This window comes from Eleutherodactylus coqui, chromosome 12, assembly GCF_035609145.1.
Source record: "Eleutherodactylus coqui strain aEleCoq1 chromosome 12, aEleCoq1.hap1, whole genome shotgun sequence".
Lineage (NCBI taxonomy): Eukaryota > Metazoa > Chordata > Amphibia > Anura > Eleutherodactylidae > Eleutherodactylus > Eleutherodactylus coqui.
Genome location: NC_089848.1, coordinates 102,717,626 through 102,729,448, shown reverse-complemented (window position 1 = coordinate 102,729,448; position 11,823 = coordinate 102,717,626).

Below are 11,823 nucleotides of genomic sequence, written 5' to 3'. Positions count from 1 at the left end.
TAAGTATCCTGTTAACAGGAAGCAATCTTCTGTTGGTGGCTGAAGAGTCCAAGCAAGCATTGGCTCTTTTTGGGGCAAAAATTAATGACAGGGTCTTATGTTTTGGGAAACACAGTAGTAAGGCATTCTGGCTGCTGTGGGTGTGGCAGGAAGCAATACAAACAGAGAGAGAGTTCCTGACAGACTCAGGGGCGAGAGAATTGATAGCTCAGTGGAGCGGAAGTGCTGCTAGCCTGAGGTCCTCTGTGGACCTGTTTGGGACCCTTTGGGTTGTAAACCCGGGACTTCGTACATGTACTGTGTTTGTGTATGTTGTACAAAGCTGTTGCTATAAATAAATGTTGGCAGTCGCCAGCTGTAAAGAAATTCAGGTCTGCTGCAGCCCGTTTGCATGTGAGGTGCCCATTTCCCAGATGGAGAGTCCGGCGATCAGCAGGCGAGTAAAACCACTTGCCACATATGTTGGAGGATGCGAGCAAAACAGAAGGGCACACAAAGCTGCAAAGTGCAAGCAACGTGTAAAGTGGAGGGCTGCGGTGTACAGTGCTGTTGGATGCTTGTAGCAAGCTCAGAAAGTGGTTAAAGGGCCAGGAGGCTAAAGCTGCTGTTGCCTTGGAGGCCAACAAAGGTCCAGACTGAGGACGATGTCGGAAAGCAAGTTAGTGGACTTGTTTTGTGTTTTTTAATGATATTGGACTGTGCAGTCAGGATGACTGTGTACACGGTAATAAAGTTTCACGAGCAGCACATTGCGAACCCCCCTGGGGTAGAACTCCTTAGCAATGCAGCAGCCGCAAAGACAAGGACTGTGTCCAGAAGTCAAATCAAAGAAAAGAGTGGCAGCATCAATTGCTGCAAAATTCCATTTTAAGGCTTTATTCTCCCATAACAGAAAGCAATGCAGCGACGTTTCGACCTGCAATTAGGTCTTCCTCAAGCTCACAAGTGCATACAAATACACAGTTTAAATAGTAAAGTCTCCAAATTACACCACCAATCCACTTACAAACACACCCCAATACCAACAATTAGTATAAAACAGGCGCTAAATACATCCATAAATACAGATCACATGGAAATACTACATACGTAAAGCACAGTGCATCCAAGAGTGATCACTCCACTCATCTGGTCCGTTGGGGCATCTCAAAGGTCATGTGTATGTGCGTCGCTGGCTCCATACTGCGCAGGAGCGAAGTTCACCCGACTCTCACTGGAGGTGGTTCAATCCAGCTAGATGCGCATGCGCAGTAGACAATTCACCACACACTACAGCGTCTGTGATAGAATTATAATCAAGCGGCACAGATCGGTCACTGCACACGCGCCAGACCGCGGCTTCACAGATATATAGACGAACAGGCTTACTGGGGCACCACTTACTTGTTAGAAATATAAATAGCATAGCAAGTTATATATACACACAACCCTGTCACCAAGACAATGGAGTACCCTATATAGCCTATGAAATCAACTATATATATATATATATATATATATATATATATATATATATATATATATATATATATATATATATATAGAATACACAATAAATTAAGAATCCCCCAAAATTATCATATTAACAAGGAAACCCATCAACAAGAGGGTTATTTTAACTCACTAAGATGATCTTACAGTAAATACCGTATATACTCGAGTATTAGCCGACCTGAGTATAAGCCGAGACAATAGGTTTTACCACAAAAAAATGGTAAAACTTATTGACTCGAGTATAAGCCTAGCTTGTTGGAACACGATCGTGATTCTGAATGCAAGAGAAATTAAAGGAGATGTCTCGAGGAAGCAGTTAATTTTTTTTTTTGCCCAGTCCCCCCCATTAAACATACATTACAAAGCCCCCCTGTAAATGACATTTCTAGCTGGTTCGTACTTACCGTTCCAGCGTTTCAGCAACTTATAAAAGTTTCCTCAAGATGGCCGCCGGCTCTTTCCCCGTCGCTCGCTGCAGCCCGACGTGCGCGCTCCCGAGACGCCGCCAGCTGTGTCTCCATGGCAACCGGACGCATCGCAGCCGCCGACCAGACGCCCCGCAGCCGCCGACCAGACAGCAGGTAACCGGCGCTAGCCCCCGGCTCCCCAGCGCTAGACCCTCAGCCCAGGTGAAGGCCCCGGAGCCCAGCGCTAGGTTCCGGAGCCCAGCGCTAGTTCCCCCGGCCTAGCGGCAGCCCCCCCCGGCCTAGCGACAGCCCCCCCCGGCCTAGCGACAGCCCCCCCCGGCCTAGCGACAGCCCCCCCGGCGCAGCCCGGCGCAGCGGCAGCCCCCCCCGGCCTAGCGACAGCCCCCCCATCACAGCGGCAGCCCCCCCCGGCCTAGCGACAGCCCCCCCGGCCTAGCGACAGCCCGGCGCAGCGGCAGCCCCCCCCCGGCCTAGCGACAGCCCCCCCGGCCTAGCGACAGCCCCCCCGGCCTAGCGACAGCCCGGCGCAGCGGCAGCCCCCCCCGGCCTAGCGACAGCCCCCCCCGGCCTAGCGACAGCCCCCCCCGGCCTAGCGACAGCCCCCCCGGCCTAGCGACAGCCCGGCGCAGCGGCAGCCCCCCCCGGCCTAGCGACAGCCCCCCCGGCGCAGCGGCAGCCCCCCCCGGCCTAGCGACAGCCCCCCCATCACAGCGGCAGCCCCCCCCGGCCTAGCGACAGCCCCCCCCGGCGCAGCGGCAGCCCCCCCCGGCGCAGCGACAGCCCCCCCCGGCGCAGCCTGGCGCAGCGGCAGCCCCCCGACCCATCACTTACCTGGGAGGCTTCTCGGGGCTGCTGGGCTGGGCTGGGCTTCTCCGCTGGGCAGCTCCAGTTTCTGCACCTTCCTCTAACAGAGGATGGTGCAGAATGGCCGCTTCAGCGCACTCCCGAGCAGTGACAGCTCGTCTGCGCATGCGCAGAAGAGCTGTAGCGGGGAGCACACTGAAGCGGCTCGTGCTGAATGGAGAAGACCGGACTGCGCAAGCGCGTCTAAAAAAGCAAGCTGCCAGCGAATTTAGACGGAACCATGGAGACGAGGACGCTAGCAACGGAGCAGGTAAGTGGAATAACTTCTGTATGGCTCATATTTAATGCACAATGTACATTACAAAGTGCATTAATATGGCCATACGGAAGTGTATACCCCCACTTGGTTTCGCGAGACCACCCCTTTAAGTAGAGACGCAGCTGCGAGAGCTACAAGTACAACTGATTGAAAGTGACAGAATGCAGACAGAGCTGTCTGAGAAGATTAACAGACTGCAGGTGGAGTTGGAAGCTCAGGTTGAAGAGTCTTAGAGGCTGGTGCAAGAAGAGACGCACCAGAGACTCAGCCTTAGGCCGCCTGCAGACAGCCGGGTCGGATCCGGCTGCGAGAATTCTCGTAGCGGGACCCGACCCGAGCGTCTGCAGAGAGCAGCGCGGGCACTCACCTCTTCCGCGGCCCCGGCTCTTTCATGTGCAGAGCGGGGCCGGCGGCCGGTGAGTGACGTTTCTGTGCGGGGCAGCTTCCAGGGGCAGAAATTCCGCAGGAAATCCCGCCGCGGAATTTCCGCTCATGTGCAGTCGCCCTTAGTGCACATCTAAAGAGATGGAAGCCGAGAGTGATGTGTTTCTGAAGCAGTTAGAGGAAGATACAGAAACTAAGATCAAAGCAGATTGTAACAAAAGAGACTGTTATTGACAGACTCAGGGGCAGAGAAAGTGATAGCTCAGTGAAGCTGAAGGGCTGCTAGCCTGAGGTCCTGTGTGGACCTGTTTGGGACCCGTCACCCAGTCTGATGGAGGAGGATGCCCTCCAGATGCTCCGTGGGGGGTTAGTGATGGAGAACCTGTGGGTTGTAAACCCGGGACTTTGTACATGGACTGTATTTGTGTATGCTGTACAAAGCTGTTGCTGTAAATAAATGCTGTCCGGCACCAGTTTTAAAGAAATTCAAGTCTCCTGGATCCCATTTACACATGAGGTTCCCATTTTCCGGATGGAGGGACCGTCTATCCGCAGGCGAGTAAACCCCCTTGCCATACATAGTAACATAGTATGTAAGACCGAAAAAAGACATATGTCTATCCAGTTCGGCCTATTACCTTCTAATGTTGATCCAGAGGAAGGCAAAAAAAACCCCAATGAGGTAGAAACTAATTTTTCTCATTTTAAGGGAAAAAAATCCTTCCTGACTCCAATTGGAATAATCCATAGATCACTGACCCTTCTGAAGTTATTAAAGGGGTTGTCCCGCGCCGAAACTGGGTTTTTTTTTTCAACCCCCCCTCCCCCCCGTTTGGCGCGAGACAACCCCGATGCAGGGACTTAAAAAAAAAACAGCACAGCGCTTACCTGAATCCTCGCGCTCCGGTGACTTCTATACTTACCGGTGAAGATGGCCGCCGGGATCTTCTTCCTCCGTGGACCGCAGCTCTTCTGTGCGGTCCATTGCCGATTCCAGCCTCCTGATTGGCTGGAATCGGCACGTGACGGGGCGGAGCTACACGGAGCCGGCATCCTGCACGAGAGGCTCCATTGAAGAAAGCAGAAGACCCGGACTGCGCAAGCGCGGCTAATTTGGCCATCGGAGGCCGAAAATTAGTCAGCACCATGGAGACGAGGACGCCAGCAACGGAGCAGGTAAGTATAAAACTTTTTATAACTTCTGTATGGCTCATAATTAATGCACAATGTACATTACAAAGTGCATTATTATGGCCATACAGAAGTGTATAGACCCACTTGCTGCCGCGGGACAACCCCTTTAATGATAACATATATTTTTGCGCCCAAGAAAGGCATCCAGGCCCCTCTTGTACTCTTTTATCGAATTTGCCATAACTACATCCTCAGGCAGAGAGTTCCATAGTCTCACTGCTCTTACAGTTAAGAACTCCCCTTTTTTTGGCGGTATAGAAAACCTTCTTTCCTCTAGAGGGCGCCCCCTTGTTACAGTCCTGGGTATAAATAGATGGGAGAGATCTCTGTACAGATAGTTCCCGACTTGCGAACAGGTTCCGTTCCAGGAACCTGTTCGCAAGTCGAACAAATGGTTGTATGGAGGGGATCGTGTGTGGATCCCGCTCCATACAACGTCGGGCACCCGGCGGCAGCAGTTCCGACGAGCCGCGCCGCTCGTCGGAACTGTTAACACTTTAAAGGGGTTGTCCCGCGCCGAAACTGTTTTTTTTTTTTTTCAACCCCCCCCCCCCGTTCGGCGCGAGACAACCCCGATGCAGGGACTTAAAAAAAAAAAAAAGCACAGCGCTTACCTGAATCCCCGCGCTCCGGTGACTTCTTACCTACCTGATGAAGATGGCCGCGGGGATCTTCTCACTCGGTGGACCGCAGGGCTTCTGTGCGGTCCATTGCCGATTCCAGCCTCCTGATTGGCTGGAATCGGCACGTGACGGGGCGGAGCTACACGGAGCCGGCATCCAGCACGAGCAGCCCCATTGAAAAAAGAAGACGACCGGGACTGCGCAAGCGCGGCTAATTTGGCCATTAGATGGCGAAAATTAGTCGGCTCCATGGGAACGAGGACGCTAGCAACGGAGCAGGTAAGTAAAAAACTTTTTATAACTTCTGTATGGCTCATAATTAATGCACAATGTACATTACAAAGTGCATTAATATGGCCATACAGAAGTGTATACCCCCACTTGCTGCCGCGGGACAACCCCTTTAAATACCGCTCTGACAGCGGTATTTAAAGTGTTAACAGTTCTGACGAGCGGCGCAGCTCATCGGAACTGCTGCCGCCGGGTGCCCGCTATAAGAAACAGCCTGCACCCGACGTTCAGGGGGCCAGTACAGCGCCCCACGATGAGATCGCGGGATACTGTGTGGTTGCTAGGCAGCTGGGGACCTCCTGAAAGGCCCCAGGACTGCCTATGCCGAGAGATAGGCGCTCTGCATAGACAGCCCTAGGGCCTTTCAGAAGGCCCCCGGCTGCCTAGCAACCGCGATGTGACCGAACAGGCTTCTATCAGGCTTGATAGAAGCCTGCCCGGTCCTTGCACAGTATGATGTAATGCCATAGCATTACATCATACTGTGCAGGACAGATAGTTCGCATCTTGCGAAATTTGTAACTCGAATATTCGCAAGTCGGGGACTATCTGTATTGTCCCCCGATATATTCATACATAGTTATTAGGTCACCCCTCAGCCGTCTTTTTTTCTAAACTAAATAAGCCCAATTTTGATAACCTCTCTGGGTATTGTAGTCCGCCGAATCCATTTATTATTTTAGTTGCCCGCCTTTGTACCCACTCAAGACTTCTCTTCAGCTCCCAGGTCGGGTTGCTGACTGATATCCTTCTCGTTCATTGTTCAGTCGGGTTCACAGGAGTGTAAGATTACTGCTGTGCGCACGTGTGATATGCGGAAATTTGCAGGCAATCAAATACATTACTTTATGCTGCTTCGCTAACATTTGCGTGTATGCGATGCTTTATGCATGAACACAAAAAAACCCCAAAAACACAGCATGCTCTATTGTGATAGACATGATAATTAATTAGTATAAAATGTCTATCGATTTGCACTAGACGTATTATGTGTGTTTTGTGACTCAGCCTAATGTGGAACTCTGCTGCATAAGGAAAGAGTTAAATCACAGTGTTATGTTATTGCTTATGTGTTCATCTTGAGTGTTTTCCCAGTCCTCCCCATCCCCCACACAGAATCTTCTTGAACAAAGAGATATGTACTTCCAGTTTCAGTTTTGAGCACGTTTGTGAGACAAAGACTTGCTTATACATTGGACTTGAGAGAAGGTGGGCAGGAAGGAGGGGGGATTCTATATGATCCGACAAATGAGAATCATATATGTTACTGATGTAACCTGTTAAACGCCCATAAAGGGCAGGTGTTATCCTTCTCAATAAAAGGCCCTGTCTGGCTGTTTCTGGGCAGAGAGCCATTTTGGATATGAGGCTGATAGCTTGTGTCTAATTTGCTCCACGATGTGTGCACACGATACAATTCGGAAGCTACAAAATACCCCAAAACCTACTGGAGAAAACTATAATCCAGAACAGTGGCGTCTCTGGGTGGACCGAGTTAAGAGATTTTGATTTCTTTCATTCTGGAAAAATACAGAGATCGGCGGATGGCACGCAGAACTCAGGGGCCCGAAAATCTACAAAACACGGTAAGATTGCTTTATGTAAATCTACCGATGTGATCTGGGTTCTGACTGCTTTTCTGCCTGTTCCTGATCCAGAGTGATAAATCAATGAAAGGCAGGTAATATAGTTCTTTCTTACTCGGAAAAGACCACCGTTTTAACCTGCTTAAGGGGTATTTTGTATGCTGTGGCTGCTATGTCTGAGACGGTTAAAAATTGTGTATACAAGACCAAGAGATAAATTCTGTGAGGGTTAATGTGTCAGGAGGGCGGACTCGGCTGTTTAAGTCTGAGGGAACACGCCAGACACTTACTCCTAGGTAAAACTAGTGTGAGGTTAGGAAGATTTATGATACGTATATTTACCTTTATGATTGAGCGTGTTATGTTCTCATATGTGGAAAGGTATATATACATGGGAATATGGCCGTGGTGTGACGGCTGACTCCAGAAACTCTTGGTCATTGAAAATAATCGTCAGTCTCTGTGTATAGCTAAAATATCCTGTCTAGGACGTGTACAGGAAGTGCTCTTCGGGATTGATAGTAGACCTTGGGTTGATATAAAGGTGGATGAGATATATATATACCCTGAGCCGTTGTGGGTATTCTCCAGTAATCCCGTCTGTTTGGTATTATAGAAAGAATGTGCAGTGTTTATTATTGGGGGGAGGGCTGCTGATAAGAGTGAACTGAAAGCTTTTTCCAATTAACCCTTCCGTTCCTTTTGTCTTGTAGAATTAATGTGCATTGTAATCTGAGTGGGAAAGAGAGGTTATATTGGAAGGATTTGAAGAAAGCAGAATTTACTGAATAATGGGAAAGGACCAGGAAAAGTTGCAGAAAGAAATGTTAGGTCATGGACAGATAAGCAGAAATGAGTATGGATAGGTAAGATAGACTGTAGAAAGTTTTCAGAAGATGAGCAGGAAGCCTAGCAGAAAGAAAGGTGTTTTTAGATTGCTAGGAGGAGGTATAACGTAGTTAAGAGATTGAAGAGGAGAAAGCATGTAGGGGGGGTATGTGTATTGCTTATGAACAATGTAATGCCTTTGTGTTGACTACAGCCCCTCCCTGTAATGGCGGCCGTGCTTGCAATGTTTACAATCCAACATAGTGTGACTCTGCAGTAAATGTAGCGAGGCCTGCCCCCACCCTGAAGTTACTTCCCCCCATGTGCTCACTTTCAGGGTGTGTGATGTTACTTCCGGTCCCTCCCCATCCGGGACAGGACCTGGCCCCGCCCCTTCCTCCTCCAGCGGCCATCTTGCCTCACCTGGAAGTGCTGCTACTCCTGGGCCCGCCCATTCCTCCAGCGGCCATTTTGCCTCACCTGGGAGATCTGTAGCCCCGCCCCTTTCTGCCTCTGGTGGCCATTTTGCTGCATTTGGGAGGCCTATATTCCCCAATGCCACTGTATCCAGTGCTAACATCATGATTGTCTGAAGAAAGGTTTTGTTTGACCGGACTTTGTTACGCTCCAAGATGTGGCCACTTTGGATGTGTGATACGTTCAGGGAAACAAACCTTTGTGGAGATGCAGCTTGGGACATAGTAGATGACTAAGCTGGTTTATAGTGTATGGAAGATTGGAGTTTATGCATGGGGGACAGAGGCCAGGAATACATGACAGGGGACGCTCTCTCATGTTCCCAGGGGCTCTGTTTTCCACTGCCCGCTTCTCCAATGGATGCTCAGACAGATGATGTTATGGAAGGCTCCTACAGATGGAATAATTTCCCTATAGTCACCCAGCAAACTTTTTCACGCAATTTGATGAAGTAATTTAACTTTTTATGTGAAGAAAGAGGGACGGAATTGCCCAGAGTAGGATGTTAATTCATCCGTATTCTTTAGTTTTTTCCCTAAGTCTTTTGTATATTCTAGTGTCAGTCTACACTGAAGCTATAATTATATTCCGACAGGAGAGTAAAAGTTAAACGCTGAACGTTCCCTGAAATACTATTACACTGGGTGACGTAAAATTTTACCTGTGTTGCGCCCCCTTGTGTTAAAAAATGCTAACTGCAACCTGGGGAAAAAATCTAAAGAATATTTTCGCTCGGACTTCGCTGTATACAATGTCACCTTGACCTACAAAGTGCTTGTTTTTGTGCCTCTTGGTTTACTAGTTTGAACGCAATTACTCTTTTTCCATTGAGTATTCCGGTTCAAAAGGGGGGAGGCATAGGTGATCTGGGTCATAGATGATCTAGGTGTTGTAGATCAGCTATTGGGTTTAAAAATAAATAAATAAATGGAATAAGATAACAAGATTCCGAGCCATGTGAAATAGAACATCAGCACGATTATTTAGTACTAATACAGTAAGAAATTGCAGATATGCAAACAGTTATCAGAACCTCTGTTGATAATGCATATGTTGAGCTTTTTGCAGATGGTACCAGGGTGAGGATTGATGACTCCACATCGGATATGCAGTGGTCACACAACAAGATGTCCTAGAAGCAGAAGTTCTGCCTCCGCATGTCTCAGTACAAGAAGCGGAATTAAAGGCCATCACTAAGGCGTGTAGAGTGGCGAGAGGTAAGACGGCAACCCTTTACACTGACTCCTGGTATGCATTTGGCATAGCTCATGATTACGGCCCAATATGGAAGGCCAGACAGTTTTTTTACCTTAGCAGGACAACCAATTGAGAATGGTGCAGCGGTACAGAGTCGCATGGAGGCCCTACTTCTACCTGACAAAGCTGAGAGTTCGCACCGATTCCTACACTGGAGAGGCGAGAGACGACACCCTCGCTGACAGCATAGCAAAGGCAGCGGCCCTCAAGCCGTGGAAGAAAGAAGAAAGATACTGACGGCATGAGTCAGTGGCAAAAACTTTGGACATTGACAAAAATTTGGACTTTGATATGCTAAAGACTTTTACAGTTACAAGCCAGCAAGGAAGAAAAGAATAAATGGACTAATATGGGAGCAGCAGAAACAGGACAGTGTGTGGTAAACAGTCAACAGCACTTGCCCACCACAGTTCCTGTATCCCATGATGGCCCAGCTGATGGACGGAAAGACCCACCTAGTAAAGCAGCAATGACGACGACGCTTGAAAGAGGTTGGGCGACTTCTAGGTTCTCTGTAGCTGCTGCATCATTTGTCCGGTTTAGCATGATCTATGCCATGGGTGAGACAGGGCAGAAGTAAATTTGCCACATCACACTTGCCTAGACCACTCTACCCATTTCAGGGATTGCAAATTGACTACGTTCAGCTCCCACTTGTTGGGAAGTATGAATACGTGCTTGTTGTTGATGTCTTTGCAGGTTGGAGGCCGACCCTGTTACCAAGGCAAACAAGTAGGTAACCGCAAAGAAGCTCATGAACGAGGTAAACTGTGAATATGGGGTACCAGAAGTGATTCAGAGTCAGACAGAGGTATAAACTTCGCAGGTGAATGTAACATGTCATGTCTGCTCTGGGTGTATCCCAGGCCTTTTACATACTCTACCATCTTTAGAGTAATGGAAAGGTGGAGAGACTTAGTGGCACGCTAAAAAGTAAGATACTTAAAAATGACGCCACTTTGGAAAGACTGTCATCCAATAGCCTTATACAGTGTTAGATATGAACCCAGGGGGGATTATACATTATCTCCCTACGAAATTGTTTGGGCTAGCCCCAAGGCTAGGTTGTTACTATTCTCAGTGGTTACAATTACAATCTGATGTGTTGACTGAGTATGTGATTTCCGTTGTTAAAGAACTAACCAAAGCCTATGCACAGGTGTTCTCTTCCAGACTCAGAGGCAGACACTGGGACACATATCTTGCAGCCTGGGGATTGGGTGTGCGTCAAGAAGTTCCCCAGGAAGCACCCTCTTGAGCCCCGATTTGATGGCCCCTACCAGGTGCTTCTGACTACTGCCACAGCTGTGAAACTAGCCGAAAGACTTACATGGATCCATGCTTCATACTGTAAGAAAGCTTCAGATCCGGGAGACCAGTCTTAGTTGTGCCGAGGACATTATTCTGGTTAGGGCTAGTGAGAGAGGAGGGTGGCAACTGGAGTCCTTAGTCGGAAGAATATGAGGGTATGGTTACCTTCTAGTATAACTCGTCCAATGCTCAAGTAGCCGCATATTCCTTCGACTATTGTACTGTGGTCCCGTGTCTAGGCGCAAGATCCCACCGCAGGCCAGATTTAGCTCAGTCCAGCTGGTTATATGACTTATATACCCGGGGAATACAATATGTTTGCGCCACTGATAACGTCTGGGGAGAAGACTGCCGTTATTGGGGATTAGTGGGATGGAACGCAGGAACAGACTAGTCCTATAAACCGCGAAGTGCCTTAAATAAGAAAGATAGGAGCGGGAAATCCCTAATTAGTCGTATAACCCTCCTTGAGAATAATAAGGACAGCAGGTATTGGAAGGCTGAACTTAGTATGCTGCTTGGTTTTAATGCGGTTTTTACATTAACCATGGGAGATCCAAGCCCGGGGGACGGAGGAACTTATAGTCTGGGGACATACCGGTACGGGAGGACAGATCCCTTAGGGAAGTTTAAAATAAGGGATATGGTAGATGCACCCGAATGGAAGCCTTCACTTAGTCCCGTGCCCATAATTAACCCCCTCCGCTGTAAGATAAAGACCTTGACGAACATGATGATCATAGCCGACCCTACCTTTGAGGACACCTTGACAGTAGCGACTGGCTACTCTGACCAGAATCTCTGGTTGGAGTTGATGAGGTACAATG